Source organism: Vigna radiata, chromosome 1, assembly GCF_000741045.1.
Source record: "Vigna radiata var. radiata cultivar VC1973A chromosome 1, Vradiata_ver6, whole genome shotgun sequence".
Taxonomy (NCBI): Eukaryota; Viridiplantae; Streptophyta; class Magnoliopsida; order Fabales; family Fabaceae; genus Vigna; species Vigna radiata.
In genome coordinates this window covers 23,860,419-23,867,183 of record NC_028351.1, presented here as the reverse complement: position 1 = coordinate 23,867,183, position 6,765 = coordinate 23,860,419, and positions in this window count along the sequence as shown.

The window sequence follows — 6,765 nt, the reverse complement described above, 5'->3', positions numbered from 1 at the left end:
TGAATCAACTTTATTTTGCATGTTAATATTTTTGTTCTCAAATCCAATTTATTAATTTTTATTTTCAAGTCTTATTATTTTAATTCACGTGAACGAGAAAACCTTTCGAGTCTCTTGGGAAAACGATACTTGGTCTTACCATTTATATTACTTGTACGATTTGGTACGCTTGCCAATTTGTCAACAATCAGCCCAAAAGTATTTTGGCACATTGTTTCATTCATAAACGTTCTAGATAATTCTTCTAATGATCTATTTTTCCTTTCAACGACACCATTTTGTTGGGGGGTTCTAGGAGCTGAAAAGTTATGTGCAATGCCATATTCTTCACAAAATTTTTCAAAAGATTCATTTTCAAATTCACCACCGTGATCACTTCTCAAAGTCTTGATTTTCAAATCTTTCTCATTTTGAATACGTTTTGCAAAGGATTTGAAAGCTTTGAAAGCTTCACTCTTCAAAGTGAAAAAGAATGTCTGGGTAAATCTAGAATAATCATCAACAATTCCGGGTAAATCTAGAATAATCATCAACAATTACAAGAGCATAGTAATTTCCACCAAAACTTTTAATTCTAGATGGACCAAACAAGTTAATATGCAAGAGTTCTAAAGGTTTTGATGTTGAAATTATGCTTTTAGATGAAAATGAAGATTTTGTTTGTTTACCTTTTGACATGCAGAACATAATTTGTCTTTTTCAAATTTCAGTTTAGGCAAACCAATCACAAGATCTTTAGAAATTATTTATTCAAATGTTGCATGTGAATATGTGTAGCTCTTTTATGCCATAACCAAGTATTTTCTTCTTTAGCAACTAAGCATGTTATACTATGACTAGATGCACTTTCAATATCAATCAAATATATGTTGTTGTGCCTAACACCTTGCAAAGCAACATTAATAGAATTTTTAAAATAAACAGTGCATTTATCACTTTCAAAAGTTACCTTGCGACCTTTGTCACACAATTGACTTATGCTTAGGAGATTATGGTTGAGACCTTCAACATATAAGACATCTTTTATCGTCAATGTGTTTCCTCCTCCAATGTCTCCGGTTCCCATGATTCTACCTTTGTTGTTATCCCCATAAGTTAGAAATCCTTACTTCTTCTTCTCAAAAGAGATGAACATTTTCTTGTCACCAGTCATGTGTCTTGAGCAACCACTGTCAAGATACCACAATGACTTCTTTGACTTAGTTGGTTCCTTCAAAACAAATTAGCAAGAATTTTAGGTCCCCAATCTCAATATGGGTCCTTAGGGTTAGTTTATGCAAGTATATATTATTTCACAACTTTAACCCATGCATATTTACCATTTGGAACACCAAAATGTTTGATATTGCACTTGTTTGATGTGTGACCATGCTTCATACAATAAAAACAACATACATCACTTACTTTATTTTTAATAATAGTTCCTTTAACAACCCAAATTTTTCTAGTTCTTCTTACCTTGGATTTATAATTTTGATGCATGTTTCTATTTTTAACATTGCTTTTATTAAAGTTTGTTTTAATTGTGCTTAATTTGACCTGAAATTCTAATTTTAATTAATTTGAATCTTCTGAGCTAATTATTTGCATTATTATTTGTAGGGAAAATTTTGGAAATATAATTTTGGACATTTGAAGGGTTGTCACATAATTTAAGGCTCTTCATAAAAGAAGTGTGCACAAGACGATGGGCACCTTGGTCATTTTATCCTTTGGGCTTATGAGAAGAGGGTGTAACACATTGTAATTGGGGGTGCTCATGAAGAAGGGCAGCAACACCCATGGCCCTAGCAACACGTGATGGTCTGGATAAAAAAATGTGATGCGACGTTGGTTCAACACTTAAAAGATGCAACATACTTCTTCAATACCAAAAGCTGCCACGACCCATGAAAAATGAAGCTGCACAAAGCAATTTTTGATGTATCTTCATGAGAGCTGCAACAAGTTAAAAAGAGCCTGCACGTGAATGAAGCCGTGGGAAACTCACGGTCCAACATATTTCTTGATGGCAGCAACACACACTTGGGTTGAGGAAGCACATCATAGCCCAATGATAATTTGAAGAGCTAGTGCGTCCAAAATGAAGCAACACTTCCAGCTTACAATGCATCCTCCACGGTCCAGCAAGCAAAGAAGAGGTGCAGCTGCCTTGAATACCACTCGGCCCATGCATATTTATTTTGAATGTCCAGCATTTGAAGAAAGGCGACAACACCACTGTCCAACTGCATCACAGCATAGAAGGGTGTGCATTCAGCAATCAGTGCAACACGTNCATTTCCACATTCCAAGCAGCTTGGGCCATTCCTTCCAGCCACACCTTCACGCTCCACCAGACCACACACACATGGATAAAGGGGCAACAGGTCTGCAAAACATGTCCAGCTGCTTGAGAAAAAAAGGTTTCACAACAACACGGCCCAAGCTGGCAGTTGCTGAAAAAGAAGCAACACGACCTGCTTGATTTGAGAGGAGGTGTGTCCAACAAACATGAGCGTCCACTTTCAACAGCTGGTCCATTGGAGGGTGCAGCCCACGTTGGTAGAGGGAGGAGGACACAAAAACCAAGGAGTTTTTACTGTTACATTGGCTGGAATATTTGGGAGTAGCCGACACTCTTCATTTTTCTGATTTTACGTGAATATTAGGAGGAGAAGATTTTCATTTCATTGGTAATGGAGGGAGACGTAGCTTGATTCTGGAAGCAGCTGGTCTGACGGTGCAGCTAGGATTTAGTTCTTTATTTTAGTATTTTATTTCCTTTCTTCAAGCGGTGCAGCACAAATCACACAGCTGATTTAATGCTTAATTTTGAAACACACGGTCTGTGATGGTAATTTAGTAAGAAGTTCAATTTGCTTTTCAGGAAATATGGATATACATTCTCTTTTGGGAGAAGCTGCTGTAATTAACATTTTACTTTCTAGTTTAATAGTATTTTTAATAGCTTTAATTGCAAGTGATTTATCTGTTGCATTCAATTGATTCAAGCACTTTTTCCATTGCAATTTGATTCACGATGTACGACCTTGAATGTGGAAAATTCATTTATGCTTAATTGGAATTTTGAAGCTCATGGTGCAGCACGGATGTGAGAAGGCTCGGTCTTCCATGGATGAAAATAACATGCTGGATATTTGATGTGCATTGATGTCACGGCTGTTGAGAGGAATTTGGCATTTTCTTTGCTTTAATGGAATGAAAAATTAGATTAGGTGTAGTCTAGTGAGATGGAAGTTGGTGAATAGAATTTGTAGAAGCAATTTTTTTTTTTTTTTTTACTTTGCAAATGCAATTGAAGTCCAGCAGCAATTTTTTTGGAGAGTAAAGTTTTTAGATTTTCAATTGAAGATAAGGAGGCACAATTTTTTATTGTAGAAGAAATTCTGATGTACTTTTGGCTTGAGGAGAGCTTATGAGTCGCATGTAATGGGAGAAAAAGTTTATTTTTCTTATTTTTTTTGCTTTAAATATGTTGCATTGTATTTTGAGTTGTTTTTCATCTCTTTAATTAAGTGTTGCATTTTAATAGTTTTAATTGTGTTTCGATAATTGTTTAGTGAAATGTTGGGTTTAGCATTTTATTTTACTTTAATGTTTTCTATTTTATTCAGTTGCGTTTAATTTCTGTGCATTTTAATTGAATTTAATTCTCGTCTCAAACACCTTCAACCCCCCCCCCCCTCACTTTGTGTTTGACCTGATTCTCGAACTACAGTTTGGTCCTTGAGAGACGACCTAGGAGTCACTTCCTAGTATATACTGCATTTCTCATATGCAATCAAATTTGTATGGGTCGCGACACCCATCAGTCTTCTTCCAAGATCCGTCACCAGTTGGGAAGATCTGAAGCATCAGTTTCTAGACAAATTCTTCCCTGTGCGGTATGGTTATAGCGACGATCCTAGGTGGACTGATCCTCCTAACTTGGGATGGTATGGTACTTCAGAGCATCAATATCAGGAACCATCATTCCAGACTCCTTGTATGCCTTCTCCACCTGTTTAGGAACCACAACAGCTGCAGTCTCATGAGCCTGCCCATTCTTTATCAACTGTTGGTAGGAAATTGGAAAGCAAGCTTGATTCTCTTGAGAGTTTGGTGACACAACTTGCATCCAACCAGAGACGAGCACCTCCATCTGCATCCGTTGCACGGTTGTGTGCTTTATGTTCTTCCAGTGACCACTATACGAATGCTTATCCATCTTCGGAGCACCATGTTTCTCATGATGAGCCTCAAGCTTATGCTACCAACATCTACAATAACAGGCAGCCACTGCAGAAAAATCGTAGGAAACGGGAACAACAAGAGGCATCTGCCCGACTACCTGCCAAGTCTTCTACTTCTTCTGAGCCAACATTGAATGAGTTGTGGGGGCAAATAGGCAGGAAGGCCATTGAGGAACAATCTTGTGTTTTAGAGGGGACCTCCAATTCAGACTGTTCAGATTACTAATGATGACAGTGTCACCCGCATAGGGGATGAGGAGCAGAGTCATGAGCCTACTAGTGCACCATCTACTTTCCTACACTCCTATGTCCCTGCTCTTGTGCTTGAGGATGCATTGCATCATTCTGCTGTAATTGGTGAGATGAATCATGAATCAACCTAGGTTTTCTCTAAACTTGAAATCCCACTTGATTTGCCTGAGTTGTTCATGCATTCAGATATTCTTGATTCTGCTTCAGATTCACATGTTAGTACTGATTTTGATAGAGAAACTGTAAAAACTGAAGATGCTTTAGACTTGGGATTAAATTTTGATCTTTCACAATTTTTTGAAAATTTTAAATGTAGTTGTGAAGTTGGTTCTTGTTCAATTTGTGTTGAAATCATTTCTGTGATGCAACCAGTTTCCAGCTTTATGATTAGTGATACTAACTGTGAATCTGATGAAAATGTTGAGGAACAGGCAGATATGAGCACCACCTTTGAGATAGGTAGACCACTTTCATCTTCCACCACTTTAGCCACATCCAGAGAGGTGGAAGTAAACATACCTGAGATAGATTCTGTTGTTGATGATTATTTTGATGATGGGTATGTTGATGATTGTATTGTTGATTAGTGATGAGTCGATCTTTTATTGATTTCACTAAGTTTATTGTGCTAGAATTAATCAGGGAATTGTGCTTAATTGTCCGATATTTTCCAGTTTTTCTAATTATGCTTAATTTGACCGAAAATTCTAATTTTAATTAATTTGAATTTTCTGAGCTAATTATTTGCATTATTATTTTCAGGGAAAATTTTGGAAACACAATTTGGGACATTTGGAGGAGACAAAATAAATTCAAGACTCTCAAATTAGACATTTTAAATTTCATTGTATTGTAATTGTAATTGTTTAAACTTTTTGGACAAACCTTTGCACATTGGGCCATTGTTAAAAAATTATGAGGGGCCCAAATAAGAGACATTTTGCACCTAGGGTTTCCTTTTATTTTTAGGGTGGACCCCACCCCAATTTTAGGACACATGGTCTTTGGGATCACAAAACATTCCAACAACCATCATTTTATTTTCGAACAGGAGAGAGTTGGGTCTGAAACGCTGTTTTGGAACATGGGGGGAATGGCTTTCACGGTGCTGGATTTTGGTTGAATGAAGGAAGCTCTTTCACTCTTCAATTTGTTTTGCGTTGTTTACTTGCTGGACCTTTCCTTGAATATGGAGATGAACTAGTTTTTTTTCGCTGTTTTAATTCTTCAAGGGGATGAATGAATTTTATTTATTGTAGTTTAGCACTTTTTTCTTTATCCAACATTTATTTTCCTCTCATTCTTGCTCAAGTCACGGTTTATGTAGCTGCTGTTACCTTTTTCTTCTTTTTAAATTTGAAAACGAAAATGCATTTCATTTAGAAAGAGCGTGCCCGTGTATTGTGGTTGGAGATGCATACGTTGATTTTTTTTAATTGGAAAAAGTGATATGCTGATTCCATTTTTTGGAGAATTGTAGCAGCTCGGTCATGGAAAAAATTGGAGTAGCTTTGGTGTGCACGGGATTGGAAGGCAAGGAGAAAGCTGGTGCATTACATTTGATGGTAGCTGCCACGTCGAATTGGAGATTTAACTTTGTCATTTGAAATGTGATTGAAATGAAGCATTGCACACGGTGATTCACCTCTGATTCACGCTCATCATTTTCTTGCTTCCAAAAGCGTGGTGTTTTTTCTTTTACAATTGCTAACTTAATTTGGTTAAGCACACAGCTGAATTTTTTTGGAGAAGTTTCTTACTTTTTCTTTTAGAATGAAGTAGTTTAGTCCTAAATTTTATTTTAAATGTCATGTGTTATTTTTAATTTTCTGTTGTTTTATTTTTGTTTTATGGTGTTTTACTTGATTTAACTTTAAGCTTGCACTGATAATTTTAATGCATTAATGGAAGCACCTAGCTCATTTATCTTGCTTTACTATTAGGGTTTTCTTTCTTAAGTGTTGATTCCGTGATGGATAGCATTTTATTTCTTTAGCTTAAGTGTTGTGTTAGGATAACATGCCAAATGTTTCTTTATTATCTGCTTCATTTTAATTAGTTTACTAATATTGTTTTAGAGACCGTTTAGTTTCAATGTAGAACCTTTCGGTCATCTGTAGGACCGTTCGGTCTTCATGCTTTGTTTAGTTATTTTAATGTTTTCAATTATGTTTGGTTGTATTTAATTTCTAGTTTTACTTTAATTTTATTTTCCTTGCAAGAACACTTTCAAACTGTTGACAAATTGGCAAGTGTACCAAATCGTACAAGTAATATA